General features: G+C 36.7%; 1 pseudogene; it reads left to right on the plus strand.

The window, feature by feature from the left end:
- Nucleotides 1-1,573: 1,573 nt before the first annotated feature.
- Nucleotides 1,574-16,667, plus strand: LOC123233982 (annotated as a pseudogene).
- The last annotated feature ends 1,608 nt before the right edge of the window (nucleotides 16,668-18,275 follow it).

Consider the following 18,275-nt stretch of genomic DNA (forward strand, 5'->3'; position numbering starts at 1 on the left):
GAACAAAGTTCATAGATCAAAGAATTGGAAAGTATCTTAGGTAGTCTAATCCCTTATTTTCTAGGTGAGGAAACCAATAAACTGAAAAATCAAGTTATTTTCCTAATGTCACACAAAATAAACAGCTGCGGATATAGGACTAAAACACATCTTTTTAATCCCAGGCTAGTGCTATTTTTGTCACCATTTTTACTATATAAAATGATATGTGAAAATAATATAAAACATATGATTTGCCATAAATTGCTACAAATATAAATATATATATATATAAATATAAAATATTTGTTGATGTTGTTTTTAACCAGCTTTGATTACATGTTTAAAACAACAAAAAGTACAGGAAGTTAATCACTAATACAAGTGCTTCAGACAGACAAAATTTGAAATAGTTGAATGGGCTAACATGATGTTAACAGGATAAGATGTGTTTAATATTTGATGACAATGTTGATTGATTTCAGGTAGGCATTTTGAGTTGTTTCAGCATTAATGATGCTTTGCATCCAAAAAAAAATTTACAGAGATTGATAAAGTCCAGACTAAAAAATATTGTCTAGTTCCATACCCTAAAGCTGATGACTGGGAAAAGATTACTATCTTTTCATTCCTTAAATAATAACATGAGATATGTAAAAAGTAAATATGTGAAAATAAATGATGATATGATATGACTTTTGAGAATAAAATGGCAGGGAAGAGAAAGGACAGTGTTTTCTCTTTATCAAAGATTTAAATAAAGGCATAGATACTAATCAAATTTGTAGATACTACAAAGATAAAAGGGAGGGCTAAAGAGTCACTATCCCAAAAGTATTTGCAGGACAGAGATGAATCAGCTAAGATGAAATTCAATAGGTTAATGCAAAATTTTGAAACTTATAAAAAATCAACTTTACAGGTATAAGGATATAGATAGTAGTTGTTCTAAAGAAAGATTTTGGAGTTTTGGTGGACTTCAGTCTCAATGTCAGATAACAGGGATGTGGTAAAAAAAAAAAAAAAAAAGAAATTACAAGCTAATATGATATAGAGCTCCAGGAAGTAGGCATAGCTTTCAAAACTAGGAAATTTATATGTCCACTAAACTTTGAGCCCACCAGCATTAAACTGGAATACTGTGATCAGTTCTCAGTTGTTATTCTTCCTTTATTTTGAAGAGGAACAATGACATCATGGGGTGATGCTTTGACTTGCATGTGAATTGGATTTAGGCAAGGCAGAATTGCACAAAGTCATCAGCCTCACTCTCTCTTCCAGAGTCATCAAAGTCCAGTGGTAGGAAAAAAGTCAAAATGACTGTTGATGGCCTAAGATGCAGTAGATGACCATGACATCTTCAGTGTGTGACCAAGCTCTAAGCTCTCCACTGCTTCCTCTGCAGCCTTTATAGCCTTTGGACAAATTATTTTCATCTGCCCATTCCACTAGGGAAAGTTTTCCCATACTTGCTCTCTTTACCTTTCAACCTATAAACCAAATGAATTGGACTAATCCTTCTCTGGGCACAAATTATTTTTGAGGCTTAGTACATCCTAACCCTTATTATTCAGCTCAAAGCTGAATCCTAAGCATGGTTCTTCACTTCATTTACATAAAGTTTTCACAGGCCTGTTTGCCAAGACAGTCTTCCTGGGATGTGACCACTGCATATGCCATCATCACAGGTAAGAATTTGGTGAAAAATAACTACCAAAGGTAGATGAGCTGTACAGAAAAGGGATTGGCAAGCTCTCTCACCAGAGTTGCTTGTCCTCCCTGATACTCCTTTTTTTTCCCATTTCTTTCTACCCCATTTTAGAAAGGATATTAATAAGCTGTAGAACATCCAGAGAAAGGGCAACAATAATGAAAGTCCTTTAGACCATGTCATGTGAGAATTCATTTAAGGAACTGGGCATAGAAGGCTTGAGATGAGAAAAATTAGGAGGGACATGATGGCTGACTTCAAATATCTGAAGCACTATCAGGTGGAAGAAGGACGAAACTCTTTCTGTTTGGTCCCAAAAGTAGAACCAGGAGCAATGCCTGAAAGTTACAAAGAGACAGATTTTGGTTCAATGTCAAGAAAGATTTCCTAAAACATTACAGGTATCCAAAAATTGTGTGTTTCTTCTCTAAAAGGGGCCTCAAGCAGAGGGTTGCATACACATTCAATTCTAGCACAACATGCCCTTAGTCATCAGCCTTCTGGTTCCAAAACCAATTAGAAGATTTTTTTTTTTTGTCATCACATAGTACCAACTCCTGGGTCATTTCTGGCTCCCTAAAGATTACACATGGTTTGATTGAAAGCAGGCAAAAAACGTCTATTCATGCTCTGAGAATTCAAACCAACCACAAAATGTACATTCTTTAAGGACTGGGCCCCCATTTTCCAGCCATCCCAGTGAATATAAATAAGTAGAACTGAGTGATAGAAAGAAAAATTATAGTTGTTTTATATGATATAGTATTATAACACATTAAAAACTTCACTATTACTGGTCAATTTTTACTACAATAAATCAGAAAGAGAAAGAACATAGTGTGAATCATGGAATTCAGAACAGATTCTCTGGTGAGGATTTACCATAGGTCTTTGAGGAGACTTTTGGGGATGTTTGATAGGTTTCTGAGATACTAATCCAAGTGTGTTATCTTTTATTCCTGTAAATTTCTCCAAGTATGGGTAGAAAAAAAACACAAATGATTTGGATAATTCTAAGATTAGTATGTTTTTTCTCAAAAATGACTGAATGGTCACTTGTACATTGCTTTCTATAAGTTATAACTTGTAATAACACATTATTAATATAATTATTATGAATTTTAATCACATAAATTCTATATCAAAATTATAGATTATTAAAATTATTGATACAAATTATAAAATAAAATATTAATACAATAATAATCAGAGATAATTGGTACAAAGGTATCCAAGAAGAACTTTAACAGAAATTTCAAAAAATAAAAAGACCATTTGAACAGCTGACAGAGATTCCTGACTGAGATGGTCATCAGAACTCATCTTTAATACAAGACAAGGAGGATATCAAATAGAGGCAACTCTACTTTTTAATAGATTTGTTATAAAGTTCTTCCTTCCCCTAAGACAAAATGTCAGAGATGGAGCCAAGATGGTGGAATAGTAGAAAAGAGTTAAGCAAGCTTCTTCCTCCACAAAAACTCCTCCAAAAAAAAGCTAGAAAATGTCCCAGATTTAATTCTGATTGGAAAATCTAAGAAAAGGAAAATCACAAAAAGTCATTTTCCTGTCCATGTCAGTGTGAGAGGATAAAAAGCAAGACCGTGGACATAGAGGACAGGGTTTGGCCAGGGGCAGGCCATTTAGTAAGGAAGAAGCTCTTATATCCCAGAATAAAATGATGTCTCAGATCCAGCATAGAGGAGCCTAAATTGGTGTTGGGTAAGGGAAAAAAAACTGGCAGCTCAGACAATTACTTCTCAGTCCCAAGGCACAGTCCTAGGTCAGAATGAGAGATGGAGCAATGCCTAGAAGTGGTTCAAGGTAAGGAGTGTTGTAGACTCTAGGCCATATATTAAAAAAGGAGGAAGTTTAGAAGCAAGCAGCAGTAATATGGTTTAGACCCTAGAAGCAGAATGGGATCTCATTTCCAGTTTACAATCCAGTCTCAAGCCTACAAAGAAATAACCAGGGCAAGACTCCCAGAGCAAAGGGATTTCAGCAGTCTTGTCACTTTGAAAAACTACAAAAATTTCTAGATGACTGATAGTGACTGAGCCTACCCTCAGGATATAGAAGTGCCAGAGAGGACAAGCTCACACCCCTATTGTTCAAATCCAAAATCATTTTAAGAATCAATCAATCAATAAACATGTGTTAAGAAATGACTAAATTTCCAGGTCATGTGCTAAGCACTGAGTATATAAAAAATGCAAAAGACAATGCCTTCCCTCAGGTAGTTTACAATTTAAAGGGGGAGAAAACAAACAAATATACATAAATAAACTACATAAGGATTAAATAGGGACTGAATAACACAGAGAAGATATTGGAAAAAGCTTCCTGTAGATGATGAAATTTTATTTTAGTTGGTATTTAAAAGAAGCCAGAAATATCAGGCAACAGAGATGAGGAGCAAAACCATGGAGGACAGCCAAAGCAAGTGTTCAGAGTCCAGAGATGGAATATCTTGTTTGTGGCAGAACAAGGAGGCCAGTGTCATTGGACTGAAGAATAAGTGAAAGTACTGGTAGGAGGGGTTAAATTATTAAGGGCTTTGAATGTCAAGTAGAGGATTTTGTATTTGATCCTGGAGACAATAGGAGATAGTAGCACATGAGTAAAATGAAATGAGGAAGAGGGGAAAATAGGAGTGCAAGTCAAATGGCCTAGATTTTTTTTTTAAATATGAGGCAAGATCCTCAGGTGGAGGGAAAGAGTCAGAGGAGTCCTGAGGAAGGATGAAAACGTTTGGAGCCAATATAAAGAATAGGAGAGTAATTGAAAAGGGAGGTATACCAGGACCATCCAGCATCAGTGAGGGCCCAGTTGAGGTTGTGTAACATAAATCTGTAGTGGACCCAGTCAGAATGGTTGCATGATTTACTCTTCCTCTGTTCAGTAGTACATATGTAGAGTTTAAGAAAAAGTGCCTATTGGCAGCTCAGGTTAAGTAAAGGTGACAAATGGTGAATCACACTGTACCTGCAGGAGATGAAAGGTACAAGGCATGCAGTTAAAGGAAGATTTGGCTCCTCTTCTCACCTGAGGAAGGTGGAAATAAGGACTATGCTTCATACCAAAAGAGCAATGATAAAGCTTGGCTCTGGATCAGATCACTTTGGGATCAATGAAACTTGTAAATACCTAGTCTGAACCATCCCTGATATTGTGAAGCAACTTTCCATGGACAGTACCATAAGATAGTAACAGCAGGTTCAGCTCTGACATTTCTTTCAGAAGAGATCAGAGCTGGCTCTAGTGAGGTCCAAAGAAAGCTAAAAAAAAATGAGCCAACAAAAAGAGAAGGCCACAGTAAAAAATGATTTGCTGATATTCCTATCTTTCAAGATGCAAACCTAAATACAAACCTAAAAGAAGAAAATGATTCCCAAACAGCTACAAGCAAAGCCTCAAAGAAAAACATAGCTTTGGCACAAAATCAGCTAAAATTCATGGAAGAGATGAAGTAAGATTTTTAAGTAAGAGTTTAAAATGTTTTTATAAATGAAAAGAGAGTTCTAAAGGGGAGAGAAATGGAAGAAAAATTAGAGCTATAGTAGAAAGAATAAGAAAGGCAGAAGAAACACAAAACCTTGCACAAGCAAAAAAACTCTGAAAATTAGAATGATCTAAATAGGAGCTGATGACTACATAAAATAACAGGACATTTTGAAATAGAGTTAGAGGACTAAACATGTAGAAGAAAATTTAGTGTCTTAGTGAAAAACAACTGGAAAACAAATTAAAAAGAAAAAAATTAATAATTTGGCTTTCTTCTAATTCCCTATTCACCTACTATTTCCAGGTCGAGTGAAGCATATTTCTGTACCCAAAGTAAGTATTCACATGTTTATTCTACCCTCCTTTAACCAGTTCAGATGACAAGGTCAGCAGTTCCCGCCATTCCTTCATTCTTGAAAGTCACTAACAAAAAAACAAACAAAAAAATAAATAAATAAAATATATATATAGGCACCATGTTTCAAGAAATCTTAAAAAAAATACCCAATACCTAAAAATACATTTAGAAGGGGAATAAAATGGAAACAATAAGAATCCACCTGAAAGTAACACCAAAATTAAAACTCCCAAGAATATTATGGCCAAAATTCAGGGCCAAAGAAAAAAACCAATAAACAGTCAGAAAGAAAGAGTACAATAACCAAGGAGTCACTGTTTATATATATATATATATATATATATATATATATATATATATATAAACATAGTCAATGAGGAAATTTGCTTTCCTTTTCTATGCATGTTTGTAACAGTTTTTTTTCCATTTTCAATAGCAGAACAGGGAGTGATAAGAGTGGGAAAGAGATAAAGCAGAATTTTTCTAATTAAAAAATATCAAACAGACTTCTGGTTAAGATGGCGGCAAAGTAAGGAGCAGCTGCTCGATCTCTCCTAACCGAACCATACAGGACTCCTCAAGGGGACATAAAAACGAATCCAGAGGAATGAAGGAACCCTACAACAGGGCGAGCGTTGAAGGTACGCAGAATCGGGCATTTCCACGCTATAAAGGGGTGAAACAGCTCTCACTAAAATGCGAGAGGAAGAAGCCCCTTCCCCACACCACACACCACACACCTCGCACAACGCCAAGGCCAATGCACAAGAGTGAAAACAGGATTGGGGCAACCAGTTAATCACTAGCAGCCCCAGGGCTTGTACCTGTGTGCTGTAAGACCAGGGACCACAAGTGGCTGGGGGGCGAGCACAGACTTTCCCTGAGCTTCCACTTAGGTGAAGGCACCGCCTCGGGCCGGGACAAAGATCTCTAACACACAGACTTTCCTGAGCGCCTGAAGGCATCGCCTCAGGTGAGAATAAAGATCTCCAGCCCACTGACGTTCCCTAGCTTCTGCATGGGTGAAGGCAATGCCCTAAGAGCATCTGCGCCACCAAAGGCAGTGCCCTACGCTTGAATAAAGATCTCCAGCCCAGGCTTGGACCTCCAGTGAGGACCTGGTGCGGACCAGAGCTCAGCTGTGGAAGCATCCCCAAACACTGCTGAAGGAGCCTCGGGCAGAGGGGCAGACCGGGGTCTACCAGGAGGCCTGACCCTGAGGACAAGGAGACCGGAGCCCCGGGAGCTTAGAAAACACAGGCAGACCCTGAGTGTGAAGACAAAGCAAAAAAGGGGCTGGGCTAACGATGGCAAGCCAAGAACCCCAGGAGAAGAAAAAGATTATCAAGAAAAACTCTAGAACACTCGACAACTTCTACACAGAGAAAATCCAGACAACAGAGGAGGACAAACAAGTAATCATATCCAAACCTTCCCCCAAAAATGAAAGCTGATCACAAGCTATTGAAGAGTTCAAAAATGAGATGTTGAAGAAGATGGAAGAGATCTGGCAAGAAAATAACAGCTTAAAAGGCAGAATTTTGCAATTGGAAAGTGAGGTTCAGAAATCAAATGAACTGATAAGCAAATTGAACACCAGAAATGACCAGACTGAAAAGGAAAACCAAAAGATTATAGCCGAAAACCAAAAGATTATAGCCGAAAACCAGTCCTTAAAGGCTAGAATTGAAAAACTAGAACATAATGATCTCTCAAGACAACAAGAACAAATAAAACAAAGCCAAAAGACTGATAAAATAGAAGGAAACATGAAATATCTTAATGAGAAAGTGACAGACCAAGAAAACCAGTCTAGAAGAGACAATTTGAGAATCATTGGTCTTCCAGAAAAGGCAGAAATTAATAGAAACTTGGACTCCATACTTAAAGAAATTATTCAGCAAAATTGCCCTGAAGTTCTACAACAAGAGGGCAATATAGACATTGAAAGGATCCATAGATCACCCTCTACACTGGACATAGAAAAGTCAACACCAAGGAATATAATAACAAAACTTAAGAGCTTCCAAGTAAAAGAAAAAATCTTACAAGAAGCCAGAAAGACACAATTCAAATATCAAGGAGCACCAAACAGGATCACACAGGATCTGGCAGCCTCCACGCTAAAAGATCGCAAGGCTTGGAACACAATACTCAGAAAGGCAAGAGAGATGGGTCTTCAGCTACGGATCAACTACCCATCAAAACTGACTATATACTTCCAGGGAAAAGTATGGGCATTCAACAAAATTGAAGAAGTTCAAGTTTTTGCACAAAAGAGACCAGAACTAAATGGAAAGTTTGATACCCAACCACAAAAACCAAGAGAAACATGAAAAGGTAAATAAGAAATAGAGGGAAAAGAAAGAAAACTTATAATTCTTTAAATTTGACTCTTTAAGGGCTTAAATAAGATCTAATTATCTGTCTTCCTATTTGGAGAAATGCTATGTATAATTCTCTGTAGTGAACTCTATTCACTAGTATAATATTCACTATTATAGCAACCAGAAGAATAATACATAGGGAGAGGATAGGATACTAAATGGTCTAAGATGACATAGGTGGTGGGAAAGAGGGGGGGAATAGTAGGGGACACCAAGAAAAATCTGAGTAAATAAGAAAAATAGAATATTCTATTACATACAAAGAGGGCATGGGAAGGGGAGGGGATAAATACTATCATAAGAAGGAGAGGAAGAGAGCATTAAGAGGGAATAATCAAACCTTACTCTCAGTATAATCAACCCGGAGAGGGAAGAGTAGCTTTATTATCCATTTGGATAAAAAACTCTATCTAACCCTACTGAGAAAGTCAGAAGGGACAAACCAAAGAGGTCAAAAAAGGGAGGGGAGAAGAAGGGGGAGAGAATTCATTAGGCCTTTAAAAACAAAAGAGGCGAATAACAAGGGAGGGGGCAGAAAGGGAAGTTAATCAAGGGAGGGAATAAGGGATACCAGCTCAAAGCAAACCACTGGTTTAAAAGAAAATAGTGTAAGAAGAAGGGGTGGGTCTAGGGGAGGATACAAAAATGTCAGTGAATGCACAACTGATAATTGTAACTCTGAATGTGAATGGGATAAACTCACTCATAAAACGGAAGCAAATAGCAGAGTGGATCAGAAACCAAAATCCTACCATATGTTGTCTACAAGAAACACATATGAGGTGGGTAGACACACACAAGTTTAAGATTAAGGGCTTGAGCAAAATCTTTTGGGCGTCAAATGAGAAAAAGAAGGCAGGAGTGGCTATTATGATCTCTGACAAAGCCAAAGTAAAAATAGATATGATTTAAAAAGACAGGGAAGGTCATTACATCCTGATTAAAGGCAGTATAAACAATGAGGAAATAACACTGCTCAATATATATGCACCAAGTGATATAGCAACCAAATTCATAAAGGAGAAACTGGCAGAGCTCAAGAAGGAAATAGATAATAAAACCATAATAGTGGGAGATCTAAATATTCCTCTTTCAGATCTAGATAAATCAAACCAAAAATTAAATAAGAAAGAAGTAAGAGAGGTGAATGAAGTCCTAGAAAAATTAGATTTAATTGATATGTGGAGAAAAATAAATAGGGACAAAAAGGAATACAGCTTCTTTTCAGCTACACATGGTACATTCACAAAGATTGACCATGTAATAGGACATAGAATCATTGCAAACAAATGAAAAAGAGCAGATATAATAAATGTAACCTTCTCAGATCATAATGCAATAAAAATAATAATTAGTAAGAGCACATGGACAGGCAAATCAAAAACCAATTGGAAATTAAACAATATGATTCTCCAAAACCAATTTGTCAAAGAAGAAATCATAGAAACAATCAACAGTATGATTGTAGAGAATGACAATGATGAGACATCCTACCAAACTCTGTGGGATGCAGCCAAGGCAGTACTCAGGGGGAAATTTATATCCTTGAGTGAATATATTAACAAATTAAGGAGTACAGAGATTAATGAATTGGGCATGCAACTCAAAAAACTAGAAAGTGAGCAAATTAGAAATCCCCAAATGGAAACTAAATTAGAAATACTAAAAATCAAGGGAGAAATTAATAAAATCGAAAGTAAAAGAACTATTGAACTAATAAATAAGACTAAAAGCTGGTATTTTGAAAAAACAGATAAAATAGACAAAGTACTGGTCAATCTAATAAAAAAAAGGAAAGAAGAAAACCAAATTGACAGTATCAAAGATGAAAAGGGAAACCTTACCTCTAATGAAGAGGAAATTAAGGCAATCATTAAAAACTATTTTGCCCAATTATATGGCAATAAATATAACAATTCTGGAGATATGGATGAATATTTACAAAAATATAAATTGCCTAGATTAACAGCAGAAGAAATAGAATACCTAAATAATCGGATATCAGAAAAAGAAATTGAACAAGCCATCAAAGAACTCCCTAAGAAAAAATCGCCAGGGCCTGATGGATTCACAAGTGAATTCTATCAGACATTCAAAGAACAATTAATCCCAATACTATACAAATTATTTGATATGATAAGCAAAGAAGGAGTCCTACCAAATTCCTTTTATGACACAAATATGGTACTGATTCCAAAGCCAGGTAGACCAAAAACAGAGAAAGAAAACTATAGACCAATCTCCCTAATGAACATAGATGCAAAAATCTTAAATGGAATATTAGCAAAGAGACTCCAGCAAGCAATTAAGAAGATCATCCACCATGATCAGGTGGGATTAATACCACGAATGCAAGGATGGTTCAACATTAGGAAAACCATCCACATAATTGACCATATCAACAGATTAACAAACAAAAATCACATGATTATCTCAATAGATGCTGAAAAAGCCTTTGACAAAATACAGCATCCATTCCTATTGAAAACATTGGAAAGTATAGGAATAGAAGGACCTTTCCTAAAAATAATAAACAGTATATACCTAAAACCATCAACAAGCATTATATGCAATGGGGATAAATTAGAAGCCTTCCCAATAAGATCAGGAGTGAAACAAGGATGCCCATTATCACCTTTACTATTCAACATAGTCCTAGAAACACTAGCAGTAGCAATTAGAGAAGAAAAAGAAATTGAAGGTATCAAAATAGGCAATGAGGAGACTAAGTTATCAGTCTTTGCAGATGATATGATGGTGTACTTAAAAAATCCTAGAGAATCAACTAAGAAGCTGGTAGAAATAATCAACAACTTTAGCAAAGTTGTTGCAGGATACAAAATAAATGCACATAAATCATCAGCATTTCTATATATTTCCAACACATTAGAGCAGCAAGAGGTAGAAAGAGAGACACCATTTAAAATTATCCTAGACAATATAAAATACTTAGGAATCTATCTACCAAGACAAACACAGCAATTATACAAAAAGAACTACAAAACACTTTCCAAACAAATAAAACTGGATCTCAACAATTGGAAAGCCATTAATTGTTCATGGGTAGGACGAGCTAAGATAATGAAAATGAACATTCTACCCAAATTAATTTACCTATTTAGTGCCATACCTATCAAATTACCAAAAAACTTCTTTACTGAATTAGGAAAAACTATAACAAAGTTCATTTGGAATAACAAAGATCAAGAATATCAAGGGAAATAATGAAAAAAAATGTGAAGGAAAGGGGCCTAGCAGTACCAGCTATTAAACTATACTATAAAGCAGCAATCATCAAAACAATATGGTACTGGCTAAGAGATAGAAGGGAGGGTCAGTGGAATAGACTTGGGGTTAATGACATCAGCAAGACAGTGCATGATAAACCCAAAGAGCCCAACTTTTGGGACATGAATCCACTATTTGACAAAAACTGCTGGGAAATTTGGAAAACAATATGGGAGAGATTAGGCTTAGATCAACATCTCACACCCTACACCAAGATAAATTCAGAATGACCTGAATATAAAGAGGGAAACTATAAATAAGTTAAGTGAACACAAAATAGTATACGTGTCAGATCTCTGGGAAAGGAAAGATTTTAAAACCAAGCAAGAGTTAGAGAAAATTACAAAATGTAAATTAAATGGTTTTGATTATATTAAGCTAAAAAGCTTTTGTACAAACAAAAACAATGTAGTCAAAATCAGAAGGGAAACAACAAATTGGGAAAAAATCTTTATAACGAAAAACTCTGACAGGGGTCTAATCACTCAAATATACAAGGAGTTAAAGCAATTGTATAAAAAATCAAGCCATTCCCCAATTGATAAATGGGCAAGAGACATGAATAGGCAATTTTCAGGTAAAGAAATCAAAAGTATCAATAAGCACATGAGAAAGTGTTCCAAATCTCTAATAATTAGAGAAATGCAAATCAAAACAACTCTGAGGTATTACCTCACACCTAGCAGATTGGCTAAAATGAAAGAAGGGGAGAGTAATGAATGCTGGAGGGGATGTGGCAAAATTGGGTCATTAATGCATTGCTGGTTGAGTTGTGAACTGATCCAACCATTCTGGGTGGCAATTTGGAACTATGCTCAAAGGGCTATAAAAGACTGCCTGCCCTTTGATCCAGCCATACCATTGTTGGGTTTATACCCCAAAGAGATCATAGATAAACAGACTTGTACGAAAATATTTATAGCTGTGCTTTTTGTGGTGGCAAAGAACTGGAAAGGGAGGGTATGTCCTTCAATTGGGGAATAGCTAAACAAATTGTGGTATATGCTTGTGATGGAATACTATTGTGCTAAAAGGAATAATAAACTGGAGGAGTTCCAGGCGAACTGGAAAGACATCCAGGAACTGATGCAGAGTGAAAGGAGCAGAGCCAGAAGAACATTGTACACAGAGACTGATATACTTTGGTAAAATCGAATGTAATGGGCTTCTGTACTAGCAGCAATGCAATGACACAAGGCAGCTCTGAGTGATTTATGGTAAATCCTACCCACATTCAGAGGAAGATCTGCAGGAGAGGAAACATAGAAGTTAAACAATTGCTTGAATGCAGGGGCTGAGGCGGACATGATTGGGGAAGTGGACTCAAAACTACCACACCTATGCAACTAACAACAATATGGAAATAGGCCCTGAACGAGGACACATGTTAAAACCAGTGGAAGTGTGCATCGGCCATGGGTGGGGGGAGAGCGGCGGGTGAAGGGGAAAGTAGGGGCATAAAGCATGTAAACAGGTTAAAAATGAATATTAATAAATGTTTTAAAAAATATCAAACAATGTAAAAAAGGCAAATGCAAATTCATCAATTCTAGTTATGTCATCAAGAAAACACCTGGGATTTTCTTCTTCAATCCTGAATGCAAAACACAGTGATGACCTTATTTTATAGGAATATAATCTGGCAACCACTTTTACTTTGCCTCCTGCTTACATATTAAAGACTCAGATGATAAGGTACAATTTTCATAGTAAAGTGACTCATATCCAGTCTGAAGATAAATTTTGTGGTCTGGCATAAATGCTAAATATCACAGGTGTAGAAGCAGGTAAAGATAATATCTGAGTAATGCCATTTTAGAATAAGCCTCCATTTCTATGGGCAGTTACTTGTGTTTTGCTTTATAATTCTTGTGAAAGGAAAACCAAAAGATAAAACAGCATTCATATTGTATTGAAGCCCCAAAGCCAATAAGAGAATAACAGATTCAAAAGTTACTGTTTCTGTTCACTCCCCTGAAACACAACAAACTAACCCAAAGGCCAATGCTATTAACTAGTTGTGAACTAGCATCATGATGCATTTTCTGTGTAGTACCTATGGAAAATACATGACATATTCAGAAGTTTATTTGACCCCAGAGACACATATCTCCATGTGTCACCAGATGCTTCCCCCTGCCTAGCTTTGTGGCAACGTATGGAGTAAAATGTTTTGCTGATTTGTGTTCTAAATTGTAATAAATGGCTTTTATTGCTAAGACACAAATATCTGACAAAGAAAAACAAAATGTTCTCCAAATTCTTAGAACTTCAAGTTTTTATTTACTAAATATACTTAAGAGCCCCTAGAGATTTCCTTTTAATCAAAGCACACAGACAATAACAACCAAGTGGAACTGAAGTAACTGCTATTTTCACAGAATGCCCACAAGACTGGGAAACTATTACTACAACACAGCACAATAAAGAGGCTTGCTAACTAAACCCTGAGGGAAAGACAAAAATCTCTATTTGTTGCATGTGGCTATCAGGCCAAAATTTGATGCATTTTATTCTAAGCAGTGTCATATGCATAAATTTGGAGGCTGTCATTCTTTTTAACTCAAAACACTGGTGTGCACTTGGATTAGATCCATAATCCAGAAGGGAACCATCTGTAACACTAAAGCCAAGAGTAATCTATTGCCTCACTGGCCAACCATAAATTGTGGCTCTAAAAGAATGACCAATTTAACTTAGAAGTTTGGTTGTCAGCCAACTCATGCCTTTATATCTCTTGATAGTCACGTGAAAAGGAGTAAATAACAGTGAATTTTTATTTATGGTAAAGATTCAGCCTGTATTTATTAAGTTCTCACTATACAATACACTGTTTTAGGGGCCTCAAAAGGAGATTACAGCATAATAGAGGGAATATGATACAAAACACAAATAAAAAAGTTACAAGTTTGTTGTTGTTGAGTGGTTCAGTCATGTCAACTCTTCATGATCCTATGAACCACAGGCACACCAGGCCCTCCTAGCCTGCACAATCTCCCAAGGTTTGTCCAAGCTCATGTTTGTTGTTTCCATGACACTATCTATCCATCTCATCCTCTGCCAAAAATTTTCTTTTGCTTTCAATCTTTCTCAATATCAGAGCCTTTTCCAATGAAGTCTGCCTACTCATCATGTGGCCAAAGTATCCAGCTTCAGTATTTGACCTTCCAGTGAATAGTCTAAGTTCATTTCTTTAAGTAAGGACTTATTGATCAAGGGCCTCCCAAAAGTTTTTTTCAACACCACAACTTGAAAACATCAGTTCTGTAGCACTCAGCTTTCCTTATTGTCCAACTCTCACAGCCATATGTTGCTGCTGGAAAAACCATTGCTTTTACTATGTGAACCTTTGTTGGCAAGGTGATGTCTCTCTTTTTTAGGATGCTATCCAAATTTGCCATAGCTTTTCTTCTAAAGAGGAAGTCTTTAGTCTTTTAATTTCATCACTGCAATTACTGTCTGCAGAGATTTTTTGAGCCCAAGGATATAAAATCTGAAACTACTTCCACTTCTTCTCCCTCTATTTGCCAGGAAGTGATGGGACCAGTTGCCAAGATTTTAGGTGGTTTTTTTAATGTTAAGCTACAAATCAGCTTTTATACTCTCCTCTTTCACCCTCATCAAAAGGTAGAAACAAAGAAGAGATCCAAACAAAATGTCCTAGGAAAATTTGAAGAAGAAGGGATCATTTTCACTTGGAGTAATCAGCAAAGGCATCATGGAAGATATGGAGGCTGAGCTAAGAGTTTAATTTTTTTTAAATCTGGACATCCCTGATCCCTGAAATATGAGAAGGATTTCAATGAGCAAAAATACAGAGTCATAGGAGATGGCCTGCTTAGAATTAGGAAGGGGCTGGATGAGATCAGGGAGCAAAATTGGTAGTCCAGCTTGACTGGAAGATACAGTATCTGAAGGAGGGAAAAATAAGGCTAAGAATGTAGCTTAAAGGAAACTGGAGAAGACTTTAAATGCTAGGATGAGGAATGGGTATTTATCCTTAAGGCAAAAGAAAGTCATTGAAAATTTCTGGGCTAGGAAATAAAATAGTCAAAACAGTGGTTTAGAAAGATTAATATGGGGACAGCTAGGTGGCTCAGTGGATTGGGAGCCAGACCCAGAGGCAGGAGGTCCTGAGTTCAAATTTGGCCTCACCTAATTCCTACCTGTGTGACCCTGGGCAAATCACTTAACCCCCATTGCCTAGCCTTTATCATTCTTCTGCCTTAGAACCAATGCCCAGTATTTATTCTAAGATGGAAGGTAAGGGTTTAAAAAAATAAAGATTAATATGATCAACCACTATATGTAAAGGATGGATGGAACCAGGGGAGAAAAGAAAATTATGGACAAAACTTTTATTTGAAGTATTTTAATTGCTTGTAGTTCAGATGAGAGGTCAATGAGAGTTTGTATTAGGGTGTTGACAAAGTGATTAAAAATGAAGGGAAGAATGCAAGAAATATTGTAGAAAAAGGAAAAGTCAAAGACGGCTTACAGATTGTGAGTATGAATGACTAAGGGAATGGTAGTACTATCTATGAAAGGAAAGCTGGGAGGAGGGATAACTTCAGAGGAGACAGTAATGGCTTTAGTTTTGAACAAGTTGAATTTGAGGTGCAAGTAGGACTCACTAACAATTGCATAATGCAGAAGATAAGTATAGCATAAATGGAAGGTTGTCTCAGAGGGAAGGCACTAGTAATGGAAGGGTCTGGGAAAATCTCTTGCAAAAAGTTTGAAGACAGCTAAGAAAATGAGGTAAAAGAGATGAAAAAAGATCCAAATGGTATACATATAACTACAAAAGTTCTTTACCACATATATTTACTATTCTAAGTTTTTGTGATATAAAGCTGGCAACTCTTTCTACTAGTTGTGCTATCTTCTAGTGAATTGCCAAAATGAGGAACATAAAACTCAAAGGTAACTCAACTGAGCCCAGCCGATCCTGCCTCTGCATTACCCAAGGCTGTCCCATCAAATATCAGAGTGGAGCTAGAGTTCTTGAGATGTAAAATACCTAAAAGGAAAAGGGAAAAAGAGACAATACATGTTTTCTAGACCTTTTAGAAAATATGATGTTTCCCTCTGGCTGCGTATATGAGAATATCTAAGAATGGTAATGTAGGTATTGAGAGTATGGGGTATAGTTCATCAAGGAATGCCCCAGAAATGTTACTATAGCAAGATGGGTCTTATTCACCAAGAGAATTAAGGTGTGCATTGAAAATATTAAACACTATAGGAGCAGAGATAGCTTCCTGAAGCAAGTGAAGGAAAATGATCATAAAGAAGCTAAAGAAGAAAGTACCTGGATTCAACTGAAACTTCAGCCTGCTCTATTGAAAGGAGCATAGTTGAAAGAAGCAAGGAGCCTGAGCTGTTGGAATAGATTCTCTACAAATTTATGGCATTAATGAGTATTAAAAAAAGTTAAAAGATTCTTAGATTATGGGGGGAAAAACAAAGCTGGCAACTATTGTGGGAAACACCTGATTCAGGCCAATCTCTAGGTAGTTTAGGTCTAATATTGGAAAGAAATTAAACACGAACAGTAAATATGAGAGTTATCAAAAGTTTCTAAGTCATTTTAGGGGAAGGATATTCAATAAAGATAGCTAGTGAAGTAACAAAGGTGGTTTAGCTGACCAAAGCTGACTTGCTTCTGCATTACCCCAAACCAGTGATGGGCAAACTATGGCCTGGGGGCCAGATGGGAGGGGCCCTGTAATGTTCTATCTGGCTGGGGGACATTATTCCTAATTTGAGGAATACAATGAGTAGGATACAATACAATGAAACTTCAAAAGAGTTGCCTTAGAAACAAACTGACAGATGCACATTTCCTTTCCTTTGGCCCCCTCTTTAAAAAGTTTGCCCATCACTGCCCAAAACTGTTCCATCAAACATCAGGGTCTTGAGATGTAAAATACCCAAGCCTTTATCTTGCGGAGCTCATTAAGTCTTGAGAACTAGGACCTTGACAACTTTCTAGGAAAAGAATCATCCAACACTCATGGCAGGAGACTTGAGTAGATATTTATCACATTGACAATTTTCATATTTTTGAAAGTCAATTAACAAAATTCCAAATAGTGAAAAGGCATGCAGTCGGAAAATAGAGTGTCTTATGTGAGGATCATCAAGTTATTTAGGGCAGTGGAGCTAGATCTGAGAATAGTATGTGACAGACAGGAAAGTAGAAGACTGAACATGGAGGAAGGGTTCACATTATATAAGGCTTCAAATGAGAAATGAAGGACTTGAGTTTGGATCTATAAGGTTATAATAAGCCACTAAAATTTCAGTAAGGTATGATATCACTAGACCTCCACTTTGGAGGAAAAAGAAGGTGGGGAAAAGACTCAACTCAAAAGTCAGCAACAACCAAACAAACAAAGAATTTAAAGACCCCTTCAAAGAGAGACTGACAAAAGGTGGAAGAGAATTAACACCAGACATCTTACCCTTTGCCTTTCCACTTTGGAAAGACCAAATCCCACCACTCAACTGTCTGGTACAGCTCATCATGGGTCCCCTGATATAAAAAGATGACAATGAGCTAGTTGAAACAGCAACAGGGACATCGAAGCTACAGTACAAATGATGACACACACTCCTAGAACAATCAATTCTTCATTTAGGTCAGGATCACCCTTTGAACCCCCTCCTCCCATATATGACCGTCCACCACTTCCCCCATGAATCAGATGTCTCTACTCAACCCTTTAAACAAGGTTTGGGCTTCATTTTCCCTTGGGTTAGCTGTTGTCCCCATCATAATATGGACACATGCCACCATAGCTTTGATTAAAAGATTGTTTTGTACTTGGAGATTTCTTTTCCAGAAGGGGGATTATTGTTAATTATGTTCTATTTGGATTTTCAAATTAAAAGCAATTTTTTAAAATTCTGTTAAAAAATCCAGCTAAAAGGTCTTTATCTTCTTGCATATAGCTTCTTTGGATACCAAAGCTTGCCCTGTAGCACTATCCTCTCCTGCAGCATTCACCAGCCTACCAGTCCAGGGTATTCTCCTACCTGA

Source organism: Gracilinanus agilis, chromosome 2 (assembly GCF_016433145.1).
Source record: "Gracilinanus agilis isolate LMUSP501 chromosome 2, AgileGrace, whole genome shotgun sequence".
NCBI classification, from domain to species: Eukaryota; Metazoa; Chordata; class Mammalia; order Didelphimorphia; family Didelphidae; genus Gracilinanus; species Gracilinanus agilis.